Source organism: Delphinus delphis, chromosome 20 (genome assembly GCF_949987515.2).
Source record: "Delphinus delphis chromosome 20, mDelDel1.2, whole genome shotgun sequence".
Taxonomy (NCBI): domain Eukaryota; kingdom Metazoa; phylum Chordata; class Mammalia; order Artiodactyla; family Delphinidae; genus Delphinus; species Delphinus delphis.
This window is the reverse complement of record NC_082702.1, coordinates 56639034-56656657: the sequence shown is the minus strand read 5'-3', so window position 1 is coordinate 56656657 and position 17624 is coordinate 56639034.

Sequence of the window (17624 nt, the reverse complement as noted above, 5' to 3'; positions counted from 1 at the left end):
GATGCGGAAGCCCACTCCACTCCAGTGCCCTCCACGGCCCCCGGTTGACCCTGTGGCCCTCTGCTCTGCATTGCGTTCTCACAGGCAGAAGCAGGAGAAGCAGAAACCAAGGACAGAGGTCCCAGAAGGTTCATGTCTGGAAGGTCGAGACCCACAAAAGTATCTTAACGTCAAAAGGAAAAGCACATTTAACTTCTGTTCTCAGCGAAAGCTGGATGAAGGAGAGAAAGGCTGGACGCTTGGGGCAGAGGGTTCTCCACCTGGAAACACGTTTTCTCCCTCTCTCTGAATCTGATGACCCTGCATAAAGACACATGTTGTAAAAATAGCTCCGTATCATGGTGCATTTGATTTGCGATCATTCCGTCTAGGTTAAGGTATCAGATTTATTTTTATGTTAGGGCATCAGCTTCTAAAATGAATTTATGTTTGTAAAACGTAAGGGTTAGGTGTATTTTCCATCAGAGCCGTATTTTGGGTGGGCAAATATTTTTTTAAAAAATCAGGTGTTGGAATCAGGTAGCTATGAAAACAAGTGCCGTCTTTGCCCACAGCCAACACGGGCGGTCCCAGGGCAGAGGTCCCTGGAAGGGCACACGTGGCGGTGGAGTGGAGTTCTCATAATCCTTTGATGGCAGCAGACTGCCCGTCTTGGGACTGCACCTCATTCCCGTGACACTAAGTCTTTATCCTCACAGGGCCCCTAATGGCCAGTCTGGACAACCTAGTGCTGGACAGCTGGGTCTGTTAGGCCGCAAACAAACCCTCAGAAATAGCCACCCAGTTTTACTGGGCTGTCACCGTGTAGCACTGTGGCACTGCGCTAAGAGCCTTGTGTTTCATTCATCCTCATTTTTGTCGAGAGGAAACAGGCTCAGAGAGTCACACAGCTCGGAAACAGCAAGCCACGCCCAGAGCCCAACCGACTGACTCTGCAGCTCTGTATCATAACAGGCCCTCCAGGCGACTCTGCTGCACTCAAGGTTAGAACACGGGTTTCGGGAGTTGAGTCTTCACTGGAGGAAGCATCTTGATTGTCCCCAGTACGGCCCTAGGTTGTCCCTTCCCAAGGCCTTGTTGTTTGCTCTTCCTTAAATTCCTGACATGCCCTTCCATGAGCTAACCCCCTTCTTCCCCACAGCCCACACACACTGTCACTCCATTTAGGATGCACTTGGCTGTACGTCACAGAAAAACTGGCTTCAGCAATGAGGACATGTACGTTTCTCACATGAAGCATCTGCTGGTGGGTGGGCCAGGTCAGATGTGGTGTCTCAGTGCTGTCCTCTGTCACTGAGGACCCAGATTTCTCCATCCTTGTGCTCTGCCGTCTTCTGCACGTTGGTGCTTGCCTTCTCACCTCATGGTTATAAGATGGCTGCCATAGCTCAAACATCACATCCTTCCTCCCACATCCCAAAGAAGAAAGAAGGGGGCAAGTGGAAAAGACACTTCGCTTTTGTAAGGGAAGGGAAGCTTTCTAAGGAGCCCAGCCAAGATATACAGCGGGGTGATTCATTTGGTTCACATCGTAGTCAAGAGCTCAGATGCTGGAGACAGACTGGGTGCAAACCCCTGCTTCACCACTTACTAGTTGTGTGACTGTGGGCAAGTTATGCCACCCCCACCCTGTGCCTGTTTTCCCCTTTATAAAACGGGGCCAACTCGGGGGGGTTATGAGGATTAAAGGAGCAGGATATGTGAAATGCAGGTGCAGGGTAAGCTGTCACTGCGTCCTCAGCTTCATCGGCCTTCTTGCGACACAGAGATTGGTGTGCAAAGGGGCGCAGAGCAGAGGCGTAAGGGGCCTGGTCCGAGAGCCCTGCGAGTTCCACACCACCTGCCGCCCTGAGCTGTCTCGCATGGACTTCTTTTTCAAGCGTGTGAGCATGGGGCAGGAAAGCTCTGTTTGTTGCAGCCACTGTGCTGGGGTCTCTCGTAGCAGCTTTATGTGACTTGGAACTGAATGTGTGTTAAATCTGACCCCTTGTGCCCTTCCGCGAGAGGCAGCAGTTCACCCCAGGAAGGATTAGCATGTCACGGTAGGAGTGCAAAGAGAAAGGCTTCCACTTCCAAAACAGGCCCTTGGGGTCTGCGGCGCCCTGATGGTCGGGAGGCTGCGTTTCCTGCGTTCTAATCACCGCTCTTACACTTCAAGAGGCAAGACCCCCGAGGCAGGCTGTGGGGTCACCTGAGCCCAGGTAGCGGGGCTCCCTGCCCACACCCGAGGGCAAGCCAGGGAAGAGTGAAGAGCCCACCTGGCGGGGGACCAGGGTTCTCAGGGTCGACGCCCATGCGGTGCGGGCTGGTAGATGCAGTTGAAGCAGGGTCTGAGAACTTTGGGGCTGGGAGCAATGACCCTGGGTCGCTCACCCCATGCTTTTTACATGGAACCACACATCCTCAGCAGAAAGGAGACGAGACCTCCGAGGCGGCTGAGAAAAGTGGTAGCCACAGTGTCTGAGTGTCCTGTGGGCCCTGAAACAAATGACTACAAACAGGATGATGTAAAACAACAGAAATTATTCTAGCGAAGGCCAGAAGTCTGCAATCAGGGTGTCGGCGGGCCGTGCTCCCTCCAAAGGCTCTAGGGGACGGAGGGCCCACCCCGCCTCTTCCGGATCCTGGTGGCTTCAGGCGTCCTTGGCTTCTGGCTGATGGCCAAGTCCCTGCCTCCGTCCACACATGGCCTCCGCTCTCCTCTCTGTCTTCTATAAGGACACTTTTGTCTCTCATAAGGACACTGTCACAGGATTTAGGGCCTACCCAAATCCACGGTGATCTCATCTTAAGATGGTTTCTTTTTTTCTTTCTTTTTAAAAATAAATTTATTTATTTATTTATTTTTGGCCACGTTGGGTCTTCGTTGCTGTGCACAGGCTTTCTCTAGTTGCGGCGAGCAGGGGCTACTCTGTTGCGGTGCGCGGGCTTCTCATTGCGGTGCCTTCTCTTGTTGCGGAGCATGGGCTCTAGAGCGCAGGCTTCGGTGGTTGTGGCGCACGGGCTCAGTTGCTCTGCGGCATGTGGGATCTTCCTGGACCAGGGCTCAAACCTGTGTCCCCTGCTTTGGCAGGCGGATTCTTAACCACTGCGCCACCAGGGAAGTCCCCATCTCAAGATTCTTAACCCACACATGCAAAGACCCTTTCTCCAATTGAGGTCACCTTCCCAGGTTTCAGAGGTTACGACACGGACATTTCTTTTTCGGGGCCACCACCAACCAGCAGTAGCTGTTCAAAGACCCTCACCTGCACTGAGGTAGTGGCAGTTGTAGCAAGAAACTGTCCCATTTCATTTGCTCGGAAAGCAAAACTGGAGCGTGGAGCGGGGAGGAGAGGATGGAAGATGTGTTCTCGGGTGTGGGCTCGGCTGCTGCGGTAAAGGTCCGGATGACATGTGTCTAAACGAGGGAGAATGTAATTCTCGCCCGTGGGCGGTGTCCCACACAGCGCGTGCGACTGAGAGGTTGGTCCACAGTGTCAGGACCAGAATTGCCGTCTTTCTGGTGTGTCTGCCAACCATAGGCTGCTGCTTGCATACGCATGATTCTCCCCACAAGCAAGCCTGCTTCTGGGCAGGGGAAGGACGCAAGGGCAGCGTCGAGGGGAGAGCACGCCCAGAGCTAGTGTTGAGGTCGGTGTACACGGGCACGGCCCGGGGGGTTCCTTATGGTCGGCGTGTGTTTTGATTTCTCAGGGACTGTCTCTGCTGCTTGTTCCCTGTTTGGACTGCAGCCCCAGGAACTTATGTGTATCACTTGCACTCGCATCCCATTGGCCAGCGCCTGGTCATGTGACCACAGCTAGCTGCAAGGTAGCCTGGAAGCGTATTCTTTATTGGAGGTGGCCATTTGCTGGGTGGAAAATTCGATTACCGTGAGAGAAGAGGGAAATGAGATACTGGTTGCCAGTGACCGTCTCTGCAAAGGAGGGGACTGGCATTCTGGGGACGGGCTCAGCTTTTCCTGACTCTTCGGCTGCCTGGGAATTGCTGGAGGAAGGCTGATGGGTCTTTGCCTGGGAAAGTCCTAGATCTTTACGGTGTCCTGGATCCTGGGGCACAGCAGCTATGGGCCATCGCTGGCTTAGCTTTGTTCCGTGTGCACTGGCTGACACCCCCAGCGTGGCAAGGGTCCAGCTCTGTCGTTTGAGATGTGGACCCGCTCCCAGCCTGTGAGCGTGAGGGGAAGTGCATTGAGCGTACACTTAGATGCCAGGCACTGCCCTAGGCATTTCCCCGTGCATTATGGTTAGTTGAGAAGCTGTAGGAGCTTCTGGCCAAAGCCCTCTGCAAAATGGGATGCAGACATTCTTCCAGAGCAGCTTATCCAAGGCCTTTGGGGGCCTGCAGGCAGCTCCCAGTGCAATTCTTCTCTAGGACGTTATGCAGCCCAGCAGGTTCAGTGACGTTACTGTCCACAGGAAGATGAGGCTACCTCCTTTCCTTGGCAATGTCCCACTTGCATTGTTTGTTTCGGAGCTTCCTGCCGGACCCCAAAACCAAACACCCTCCACCCTACTGTCTTCGAGGCTCAGTGAGAATGGAAAATGAAATTGCCCTTTGTGAGAGATGGGGCTTTTCCTTCGTCGTCCTATTCCAGCTCACCCCTCCCTTCGTTCACTCAGCAAGTAACAGTTAAGAGCCACTTACTGAGTCCCTTCCAGGGGCCAGGCCCTGGGCCAGAATTTGCCAGACATCCTCTCCATGGCCAGTGAGTGTGTGAGATCGTGGCTAGGCAGACACAGGTGCAACAGTATGATGCGTAACCATCGTGTTAAAAACAGTGTGGATTGTCCAAAAATGACACGAAAGCGCGTCCAGCCTCACTAGGACTTGTGGGGAAATGCAAATAAAAAATTCAACGAGCCCCACCTCTGGATATATTTCCAAAAGACTTGACGGCAGTGTGTTGAAGAGCTATTTGCACGCCCACGTTTATAGCAGCACTATTCACAGTAGCCAAGAGGTGGAAGCAGCCCCAGTGTCCATCAGCGGACGGATGGATAGGCAAATGTTGTCCGTCCCCACGATGGGATATTATTCAGCCGTAAAGAGGAAGGAGATTCCCACATGTGCTACAACATAGGTGAACCTTGAGGGCATCACGCTAAGTGAAACGAGCCAGTCACAAAAGGGCAAGTCCTGTAGGATGCCACTTACACGAGGTCCCTAGAGGATCCCATTCATAGAGATGGAAAGTACCATGGTGGGTGCCGGGAGCTGGGGCAGGGGAGATGGGAGTTCAATGGGGTTTCAGTCTGGAAAGACGAAAAAGTTAAGGAGATCTGTTTCACAAGAATGTGAATGTGCTTACTACTCCTCAACTGTACACCTAAAAACGGTTAAGATGGTATGTTATGTGTCTTTTTACTACAACTACAAAAGAAAAACCAAGTTAACATTTTTTACCCATTGGATTACGTATGTTAATGGTGGGAGTGTCAGTCACTAAACTCTCTAGGGAAAGTAATCACGTCCTTAACATTTTAAATTCACGTTTCGTTTGATGCCCCAGTCCCTCACTTGGAAATCTCCAGAAACAAAGAAGGTGGCTGGTTGGCGTAAATAAGGTCCTTGGAGTCCATCAGCCCTGTGCCCGGCACTCAAGACATAGCTGTGGCTACAGCTGTTACAGCGACAAGGTAGTGATGAGAGGGTCCTCCTGCCCCCACCCCGCAGGCAAGGGTCTCCAGAGCAACAGAACGAATCGGATAAATATATAGGAGGGATACATTATACATACGGGATATAGAAAGAGACGTGCTTCAGGGAGTTGGCTCGTGCCATCGCAGAGACCAGCAAGTCTGAAACCTGTAGGGCAGGCCGGAAGCTCAGGCAGGAGTTGATGCTGCTGTCTCCAGGCAGAATTTCTTCTTCTCTGGGAAACCTCAGTTTTGCTCTTAAGGCCGTCACCTGATTGGATGAGGCCCACCCACATGATCCAGGGTCTCCTCTTAAAGCCAATTGACTGTGGATTCTGTCCACATCTCCCAGACACCTTTGGAGCAACACCTAGATGAGTGTTTGGTTGAATAACTGGGTGCTACAGCCTGGCCAAGTCCACACGTAAACCAGACCATCGCAGGGGCAGATCACACTGCGCTTGGCTGGGTCCCTCTTTCCCTGCAGACCCCGGGCTCTGGGGACCAGGCAGGGCTGTGAGCAGCTCTGGTTGGTTCTATTTGCTCAGCCCATCCAGTCAGAATTATCTTAAGGGATTGGCTGAAACATTGAGGTTTTAACCAATCATTCTCCATGTCCGAGTTTGTCAATTCGACCAAAAAAAAGATCCGAGTCTCCACCATTTGCTGGCCTTTCTGCCACCAGGCAATTTGACATGTGGACAGCCTTCTCATTAAAGGTGGACCCTGCCCATGGGTTGGTGGTGGGGCCATCACGCAGATGCAGGAAGCGAGAATAACCATAGCCATGCTTCCTGAGCACTTATTATGCACCAGGAGGCTTTAACCACTTTACAAGTATTAACTCCTTTAATTATACAGCTAGATGCTGTGATTATACCCACTTTAAAGATGAGGAAACTGAGGACCCCAAAGGCTAAGTTACCTGCTCAGGGTCATGTGGCTAATACACGGAGGAGTCAGGATTCCAACCCAGATCCTCTGGCTCCAGAATGCATTGTCCTGAGCCTATAGCATGTGCCATCCTAGGATGTCACTATCTGTCCATTTGTCAGGCTTGGGAGGTGACAGCTGTGGGCAGGACACACATCTGGGAGCCTCAGCCCCGACCCAAAGTTCCTCTTTGGACAAACACAAACTTCATTTCTCTCTTGAGGATGCATCTCCTTATCCAAAGCAGGACTTAATCCCCCCGTCTCTTCTCTGGAATGTTTCGAGAATTTGTGTCTGTCAAACGCTTTGGAGAAACATGAAAAGAATTTTTTAAATGCCAGGTCTTCTTTTTTTTTTTTTTTTAAATCAATTATAGATTTGCCTTTGGGGGTAACCCTATAACAACCTAAAATCCCAAACTCTCATCCCACTGGAGCGAACAAAAATAATCGCTCCGTTAGGTTTTCAGCGATCGCTTAGGATTTCATATTCACGGGCACCAAGGAGAGAAGTGGGATCTGGGGAGGAATTCTGGAGCCTCGAGCCCTGCGCGTTCCCGACTCGGCGCTGCACGGCCGCAGAGCCAGCTTGTTTGCAAGCAGCGTTTGCACAGGCAAAGCACTTCTGACAGGTCCTCTTGAGGGGGTCTGGTAACTAGACGCTCTGCAAACTGGAAGAAATTAGCCCCGACCACAGCCCATCCAACAGATCCATATTTAATAATACTTCCCAAATGTGTGAAGCACTTAGTTTTAGAATAACAGGAAGACGGGAATCGCCTGGAAGCGCGGATTTGAATTTCATCCTGGCTGTCACATCCTCCCGGGAAGCCCTGCTTTCTCTGGCCAGTGAAGAGTGGCGGGCACAGCCCCATCCAGCCGCCCAGCGTTCCCCCACCTTGGGGCTGGCATGTCTCAGGGAGGGTGACATCCCCGGGCCTTGCATCCTGGCCTGGTGTGCTTGTGTAAGGCGCCCATGATCCAGCCAGGCCCGGAAACGTGAGCGCCTCCACGGGGTCCACCGGGCCACGGAAACCACCACAGAATCGCTGCCTGCCTTCTGCTCTGCTCCGTAGAGCTGCCCGCCTCGTGGCAGCTCCAGGAGGCCCTTCTGACAAGAGAGCATTGTGACTGGGGTCTGACCCCTCCCTGTCACAAAGGGGCCTTTCACGGCTGTGATCTGGGGGGTGGGGTGGGGACCGCACACCCTCTCTTCAGCCAGCTCTGGGCACGGCAGCCCCGGCTCACCGAGCGGTACCTGGAACCAGCCCTCATCTGGAATCAGACCCTTTATTTGATTTCCAACAAGGAGCCCTCCTGACGGCGGCAAACTTGTTTGTCCAGGAGAGAAGTGGTTGGCTGTTTACTGCAACAGAGATGATATAGGAGGCTCACAGATCCCGCTGTCTGAAAAGCGATTTCCTTCTCGAAGAAAGGCTCCATTTGGATGGATGGATGGATTTCTGGTGTCAGCGGTTTCGGAAGGATACAAAAGAGATGGACGGCCCCGTTACGTGCGGGGAGCTTGGCGCCTTGGGGGAAGGATGGGAGGGAAAGAAACTTCGCGCTCTGTCCTTCGGGCCCTTGGAGTATTGACCCACCTGAACAAATAGCTAATTCACAAATGTCTGCATCCTGCAAAAGGCGTCTCAGAGAGGGAGGGTGGGCGTGGACCCCGGCTGGGCGCGTGGAGAGCACGGCGCGCTGTGCGTGTGCCCGTGCTGGGGATCTCAGATGTAATTGCTTTCAGCAGAACACGGCCCTGCTGTGTAATTAAGCCGCGGGGGCTGCGGGCTCCCAGAGTTTAAGTGATTTCATGTGCATCTGGTGATTATGCCGCTCGCCTCGGATAAAAGCGCTGCTTTATTTTCACCTACAAAATGGTTCCCAGAGAGGACTGGGCGGCAGCAGTGCCTGCCCACCTCGGCGCTGGGGCTGGCAGCTCCTTCCCGGTGGTGGTGCCAGTGGGGAGATCAGGGAGAGGAGCTGCGGGGACTCCCGCCACCCTTCGCCGGGATGACCGCACCGGCCCCGGGTCGACCTGGATGGACTGGGCCGGCGTGTTCCTCCTTGCGGGACACACTCGTCAAAGCCAAGGTTTTATTGCGGGAGACATGCGTGTCCCTGCTCTTCGATCCACCTCTATTTTTATCATTAAGAATGATCAAAATGACCCAAAATGCAAGTAAAGGAAAGCCGGGCAGGAGGGAGACTGCCAGAGTGTGATGCAACTTTACCCCTTCAGCCCAGGAAACCCGCAGAGAGAAGGATGGGTCACGAGAGATTTTGAAATGGGATGGGCACCCTGACCAGGCATCTGGGGCCGGGGGAAGAGCATGGACCGGCTTCTATCCCTACCTAAAAAAGTCTAACCCACAGTTCAGAATGTTTTCATTTTCAAGATAATTTTCAAAAAATTATTCTGTTCCCCCTCATTGTCTGATAATGCCCTCTGGCTGTGTGGCCTCAGGCAAATTAACTTCTCTGAGCCATTTCATTTTTTTAATGTGTAAAATAGGATAATAATACCTACCTCCTCTGGGGGAGTTGTTGCAAGGATGGAATATGTGTCATGAGGTATAAATCTATTGACCTGGTAAGAATGGGAATAACGTATCGTTAAGTGAGAAAGGAAAATCGCGTGACAATAGCAGATACTAGGCATGCACTAGGCACTGTATACATCCTCACAACAATACTATGAGGCGGGTACTATTATTAATCCCATTTGGTAATTGAGGAAACACAGAGAAGCCAAGCAACCTGCCCCAAAACACACAGCTGTAAGTGGCCTAGCCAGGATCTGAGCCCTAAACCACTGTAGTGCCCCACCTCGACTTTGTAAACACAAACCTCAATAAAACGCCATATGTTTATGTCAACGTGGAGAAAAATGTGAGAGGACGCAGCAATCCACGCAGGTCACCTTGGAGCAGAAGTGGGGGTGAAACCACAGCTGGGAACGGGGAGGTTATTAATTGTTCGTGTGAATAGTCTTCTGTTAGTTGTCATTTTAAAGATGAATTTAATAAAGCACTTTTTGAAAAGACAGTGAGGCTTTGCCTGACTTCTCAAGTCTTTGAGTCTGTTCGTTTGGCATCGTATGACACTGGTACAGACAGCACAGGGGCCGTTTTGCCATCGGAGTTGGTTGTCAGAACAACAACGGTATGGGCTTAGCGTTACCAGGATCCGGCCTGAGTTTCTTTGCTTCTGGCTCAACCATCCCAGTTCTCGGCAGGGAAAGGGCACAGTGGCTGTTCCATTAAGACTCGGCGTGGGGGCTTCCCTGGTGGCGCAGTGGTTGAGAGTCCGCCTGCCGGTGCAGGGGACACGGGTTCGTGCCCCGGTTCGGGAAGATCCCACATGCCGCAGAGCGGCTGGGCCCGTGAGCCATGGCCGCTGAGCCTGCGCGTCCGGAGCCTGTGCTCCGCAACGGGAGAGGCCACAGCAGTGAGAGGCCCGCGTACCGCAAAAAAAAAAAAAAAAGACTCGGCGTGTGCGCCCAGCAGCGCTGCAGCTCCAGTGGGGAGACAGAGCAACTGCTGATAAACGCCAGCTCTCCAGGGATTTTGTGTGATTTCCCAGTGAAATCTCCCAAAGGGCAGCCTTTTCTCTAACTGAGCTGCTTACCCTCGCTAAGACGGCGAGGTCTCGGTTCTTTGTGGTGCCGTGCATGAAATGAGCAACTCCCTTGAGTTTTGTGAGCTGGGGTTCAGGATTCTTAGTCTCCTGGTGTCTCAGCTTGGACCCCTAAGAAGCAGAGCCTGCGCCAGGAGCTGGGCGGGGTGGGTTACTTGGGCGGGGGGCTCCTGGGCAGTAGGTATGAGGGAGTGTGGAGACTGGAACAGGGAAGGAATGAAGGATGCCTTAACGCACGAGGAGCAAGCATGGTTCCACTGCAGACCCCCGAGAAACCTGGCGGACTCACCTCGCCCCCGGGACGCAGGAGAGCTGGGGCGATTGTCCACAGCCCACTGGTTGAGGGGCACCCCGGGCATCAGCCTCCCCGCACTTTGCAGCTGCTCCTGTACAGGGCTGAGCAACCCCCTTGGGGACAGAGAAAGCCCCCGCCCTGCCCCCTCCAGGTGGGTCAGATGAGGCACAGGTGTTTGAGGTGGGACGTTTTCAGGGAGCTGGGTAGTGTACCTGCTGCTGCAGGTACAGTCAGGTGGGCCAAAAGGATTTGGGCCGATTAATCAACCACCACCTGCCCTCCCATATATTCATACATAAAAGATGCTGGTTCATTGAAAACCTTCTCTCACTCCTACTGCCTCGATCTTCAAGAAATATGTCTCAGGGAATAAAAGTACTGCTAATTCTCTAAGGAGTATTATCATTAAAATTACTAATAATGTACCTGTAATAGTTAGAGTTGGATTAAAATTAAGAGATGCATTATAGCAATTGCTAAAATCAGTGCTTCTCAAATTTTAATCTGCACATGGATCAGCCAGGAATCTTGTTTAAAATGCAGATTCTAATCCAGTAGGTCTGGGGTTGGGTTAAGATTCTGTATTTCTAACCAGCTCCCAGGTGTCACGGCTGCTGGTGCGTGGATAACACTTTGAGTAGCAAGGGTTTAAATGAGTTAAAAGTTTCTCTTTCATGAAAATCCTGGGAGACAGTCTGGGCCAGTATGCTTTTCTCTATGTAGTCCTCAGGGACCAGGCTCCTCCCATCTTGTTGCTGTAATGTAAGCAACCTCCACTCCGAAGGTCCAGTCAATAGCCCAAGATGGCTGCTTCAATTCCAGCCATCTCACCTACATTCCAGTTAGCAGTAGAGAGGGGGATGAAGAGAGGCCAAGTAGTTGTGGTTTTATAAATTTAAGCTTTCTGTAGATCCACGTGCATTTGTAATGAACAATAAATAGAAATCTCATGTACCCTTCACCTAGTTTCCCCCAATGGCAACACCTTGAAAAGCAATATTACAATATCACAATCAGGATATTGACATTAATATACTCCTCCAATCTAATTCAGATTTCTGCAGTTTTACGTATGTGTGTATGTAGTTCTGTGCAATTTTATCACCTGTGTATGGTTGTGTATCCACCACAGTCAAGATACAGAACAGTTCCATCACCATAAGTATCTCCTGTTGCCCTTTTATAGCCACACCCACATCCCTCCCATCTGCATCTCTGGTCCTTAGCTTCTGGTTGCCAGGTGCAAACGATTTTGGCCAGGGTTCTTTTTCTTTTTTTTTCTTTTAGTAAATTTATTTATTTATTTTTGGCTGCATTGGGTCTTTGTTGCTGGGCACGGGCTTTCTCTAGTTGCAGCGAGCGGGGGCTACTCTTCATTGCCAGTGCATGACTTCTCATTGCAGTGGCTTCTCTTGTTGAGGAGCACGGGCTCCAGGCACGGGAGCTTCAGTAGTAGCTGTGGGTCGCAGGCTCTGTAGTTGTGGCTCACAGGCTCTAGTGCGCAGGCTCAGTAATTGTGGCGCACAGGCTTAGTTGCTCCGCGGCATGTGGGATCTTCCCTGACCAGGTCTCGAACCGTGTCCCCTGCATCGGCAGGCGGATTCTTAACCACTACGCCTGGGAAGCCTCTGGCCAGCGTTCTTGATTCCTATCAGCATGGTAGTTTTTTCTGTCCTTGAACTCCATGTAATGGAATCACAGAGCACGTACTCTGTGTCCAGCTGCTTTTCGTCAGCACGCTTTTGAGCTTCATCCTTCATGCTGTGTGCATCAGGAAGGTTTTTGGTTTTTTTTTTTAATTGCCTCTCATTCCATTACTTAAATAAACTGTAATGTGTATGTCCATTCACCTGTTGAGTCATTTGGCTGGCTTCCACTTTTTGGCTATTATGAATAAAGCTGCTATAAAAATTTGCATACTTGCCCTTTTAGGGACATCTGTTTTCAGTTATTTTGGGTAAATGTTCAGGAATGGAATTGCTGGGTTGAAAGGTAGACATATGTCCTACTCAATAAGACACCACCAAGCTGGTTTCCAAAGTGGTTGCATTTGGTGTTGTCAGTGGATTTAATTTTAGCTCCGTCTGCAGTGCTATCTCACTATGGTATTGATTTGCATTGCTGATGGCTAATTATGTTGAGCATCTTTTCATGTGATAAATGGCCATTTGTATATCTTCTTCTATGAAGTGTCTGTTCAAATAGTTTGTGCATCCTAAACCTTGAATTATCTTTTTTTATTACTGAGTTGTAGGAGTTCCTGTATTCCGGATGTGATCCTTCATTAGACGTATGTTTTGCAAGTATTTTCTCGCAATCTGTAGCTTCCCTATTCATGTTCTTAATGGTGTCTCTTAAAGAGCAAAGGTTTTAAATTTTGGTGCAGTACAGTTTAGCAAGTTTTAATTTGGTTAGTGCTTTCTGCGTTCTCTCTAATAAATTGTATGTTATCTATGCATCTTGGCTATGTTTAGGTATACGATTCATCCAAATTTTTGTGTGTGGTGTCAGAGAGGTGTCAAGTTCATTTCTTCTCCCTAAGGATATCGAGTTGTTCCAGCAGCATGTTAAAAGGATCATCCTTTCCCCCACTGAGTTAATAATAATTATTGATATTGACGGTTCGTGTTTTCTCTGTTTTTTGCTTGATCCCTTGAGTTAGAGGCTTATCAATTGTATTAATCTTTTCAAAGAAACAACTTTCGCCTTTTAATGTTTTTCTGTTACTGAAGTATTTTTATTTCCTTGATGTCTGCTCTTTATTATTTTAGTCTGCTTCCTTTTACTTACACACTTTTACTTACTTATTCTTCTGTTTGTAGCTTTCTAACTTGGTTGTTTAGACCACTAACTTCAAACTTTTCTTCTTTACCAACAAACATAGGCATCAAACCTATACCTTTCTCTCTAAGGATCACTTTAGCTGAGTGCTGCAAATCATAATATGCTTTGCTTTCATCGTCATTCATTACAAAATATTTCATAATTTCCCCTGTGATTTGTTCTGTGACACATGGGTTGTTTAGAAGTGTGTTCCTTAATTTCCAAGTATTTGGGGATTTTTTCCAGACATCCCATTGTGTTTATTTCTCATTTAATTCCACTGTGGTCGGAGGATACATTCTGTGTGTCAGTCCTCTACAACGGATGGCAACTTGTTTCGTGGTCCAGCGTGTGGTCTGTCTTGGTGAACATTTCACGTGCTCTCATCCTACAGCTGTTGAGTGAATATTCTGTACGTTCAATTCGGTCAAGGTGGCTCAGAGCGTTTATATTTGTACTGATTTCTTTTGTCTACTCATTGTTTCTGTTACTGAGAAGGAGATTTTAAAATCCCCAATTACGACCGTGGAGTTTTGGGGTTTTGCCTTTTTTATTTACTGTATAATTTTGCTTAATGATATTTTGAAGCTCTGTCCTTAAATGCATAGACATTTACCTATTCACTTAGATTTATATATATTTATTAATCACTATATATACAATACATGATCTATACATGTATGTCTATACCACGCATACATATATACCATATGTAAATATATATACAGTATAAATACTGACACGGCAGGTATGTATTTATATGTGTGTATATATGTATATACGTGTGTGTGTCTATGTGTGTATATATGTATATACGTGTGTGTGTCTATGTGTGTATATATACATATGCATGGCTTACTCTCACCTCTGTGGCCCACCTGTCCAGTTTCAGCGCCTCCTCCCCTGGGGGACCCCCACTCTTATTCTTGCAGAGTTCCTTTACGCACACAGAAGGAGATGCAGACGTGTGCGATACTTTTCTCCCTACGCGCTGCCGCGATGGGGCGTGGCCAGCATGATAGGTCTTGGCGCTGCTCGCGTGTCAGTCCATGACCGCTTCCTTGTGACGGCTCGTGTCACCAGCCCCACTGAGGGACCTTTGGCTCCTTACAGTCACCGCCTGTCACAGCGCTGCCTCTCTGTCCTGCTTCCAGGTCCCTCACTGCCCCTTGGTCCGCTCGCCACACACCTGCCCAGGAAGTGGGCAGGCAAACAGAGCTCCCCGTCTCCTCCAGAGGTGAGGCAGGGGACTGTACGCACCCCACATGTAGCACTTCCTTCTCTCACAGATGGGGGCCTCCCCCTCCAGGAGGCTCTGCCTTCGCCCACCCCCACCCCTTCCGGTGCATGAAGCTACCCCGCAGCGGCCAATGAACAAGGCTTGTGTAAGAAGTCCTTTTATGCAAACACCCTGAAACCGGCGATGGCATTTTGCAGCTACTGCTTCTGTCTTGGGCACTATAGTCTAGTGATCAAAAGCCTGGCCCCAGCTCTGCCACCAGCTTGCTGGGTGCCATTGGTAGTACTCGGCTGTGGGACACTGGGGTGGTAACAGCTGGCATGTTGAGGGGTTGCTTGTCCTCTGAAGAGCACTGCATATTTAATCGCTTTCACCTGACCGGTCACACTACTTTCTCCGTGGGTCTTTCTGAGGCACAGAGAGGTTAAGTTTTTTGCCCAAGGTCACACAGCTCAGTAGAGCTAGGAAACCAGCAACCTGGTTTCAGGCTATTAGGACAGTTAAACCTATCAGGGAACAGAAAGCATTTAGACAAGGACCTGGTGCCCAGTTTGGGCTCATTAAGTATTAGCTCTTGTCATCATTACTCGCCCAAGGAATTGGAATGTGGCTGGTATTGCCTGGGTTAAAGAGGAGGCAGAACTGGAAAATCCCAGGCACACTTGGAAAAGCCAGACGTTCACATTCACCCCATACAACTTTGAAACGCACTAGGTCCACGGGGCAGAGCGGGGAAGAACAGCTGCCGTTGGCATCAGGTGGGGAGCGCCGGTGAGGGGGTGAACCTGGGTCACCCAGTTATTGAAAGCCCAGCTGAAGCCTCACTTCCCATCCATCGCGCTAGTGCAGGACGCCGTCGACATGAAATGTGCAAACGATTTAGAGTCCCTTTGCTTTTCTCTGCGGCAGAGAGAGAAGCAAAGAAGTTAGCAAACTTGTTTTGGCAGAGGAAAAAACATAAAACGCCCAAACCACAGAATTCTCAAAAATATTGCTAAGCACTAATTTCGCTAACATGTTAGACAGCCTTTCGGATCTAGGCGGACCTGTGCCTCGGCTGGAAGCGGTTCCCGAAAGCCATGTGATCCCACATCCACCCTGGGCATGTGGGGATGATGAGGAAATCAGCTCCGGCCTGCCCTTCCCGTCCAGCCAAGTCGAGCGGGGCATTCCCGAGCGCATGAGCCCAGGACCCACCCGGAAGATGCCGCTGGTCTGCAAAAGTCCCAGCCCGCCCGCCCTGCCCTCCTGAATTACATGCCCTCGACACATTGTCAGACCAAACCCACTCCCCAGGTCAAAGTCACAGACCCAGAAAGACAACTTCAGGGTGCGACAGAGCTCCCTGTTGGCACATCCCCCCCTCGTTCAAGGTCAGCATCTCTATCGAAAACAGGGAGGCAGATAGGATAGCATCCCTGTTAAGAAGGTAATGAGTCACAAATGCTATTTCGATGGTTTTCTTTGAAAGACGTACACATAACCAAACCAATTTTAATTAAAGATCTTGTCTTTGTAATCAGGCAGCCACAAATGAAGGCAAAACTGCTTTCATGTGGAATAATATACAAAGAGCCGAACAAGTTTTCCCATAAAAAGGCAGGGTGGGTTTTTGTTTTGTTTTTTTTCAAATAAGAAAATAGTTTGTTCCTAGCAATACGGGGGATGCCAAAAAAAAAAAAAAAGCTATCTTTTGCAAAGTATAAAATTTTGAATTGCCCTCATTCCCCCCTTGGAAGCCACTTGTTGGTGTTAAACCAGTTGGAACGTTTGCCAAATTCACATCCCATCTGGGAGTATCCTACCCTTTGAGATTAGACATGTGATCCTGATCCTTCAGCCAAAAACGCAGTCGAAAACCAAATAAACGTACCTGCAAGTACACCTAAGGCGCAAATGGTGGAGACGTGATGGTAACACACCACAGTGCGTATTTCTGCAGAAGAAAGAACCTGGATATCACAAATGATATTTTGATTTTTAGTTTTAAATGACACCAGAATTGAAATACTTCTACTAAATACATCCTCCGAAACCAGCAAGGAGATAATCGTTTTCAGTGAACTATGCCCTTAATTTAATAATCCACGGAGGAAAATGCATCCGAGGTGGTCCGGGCATGGCCGCTCATTCCTGCTTCTTGAATCATGTCTTTACTAAGGAGAGTCTCAGGGTGGACGCCTGTGGCCCGTCCTGCAGACCACCGCCCCACGTCAGGCTGAGCATGTCTTCGGACGTGGCTGGATGCCCTCTGGCTAAGGAAGGCTGGAAGGGCAGAGGTCATCTTGAGGCCCCTTGGCACCCCTAATGCGGGGAGCAAGAGGCCACCGGGCCACTGTCTGCTGAACTGGACGACCCTTGGGACAGCAGGACCACGTTGACTCCTGGGGGCTTCCTTAGCATCTTCGGATGAGTGACTGTCTTTGCTGGTCACTCAAACCTGGAACTTTGTTATCTGGCGATAAGCAGAACACATGATGGGGAATAGATGATACTAGCAAAGTTTTAAACGCAGTGTAGCTTCTGTGCTGTCTGAGTGACAAAACTCACGCCAGCAGCTGCTGATGCTGCCGGGTGGATGGGCACCCGGATGCTGGGCAGTGTCTCACAGCCAACCTGGACAGGTGTGCAGTCTCTGTGACCCGCTCACTTGCTGTCACGTCCCACGTAGGAGCTGGCCTGTCACCCTGTTTGATCAAGTCCTGGTTCCGAGAATAGCAAATCAGCTTTCATTATTATTCTGTTTGGGGAGGGCCTGATACGAGGCAGAAGACACGGTCCTCTCTTCTTGCCCCCGGGCCATGTGTTCCAGGTGCGTTTCGCAGACCAGCGGGGGTTGGGGAGCCCACAGATGCACGCCCTCCTTGGCCAGGAGAGCTGGTGGCTCAGCACAAAGCGGGTGCTCTGGACGTACTGGCCACCCTCGTTCTCGTTCTCCAAGGCACAGGGCCACGTAGAATTCTGGGGAAAAGTGGAATTTTCCCCACTTCGACTCCTGGGGAAAAGTGTGGGTTTGGGAGTCAGACAGCTGAGGCTGCTTCCGCCTCTAG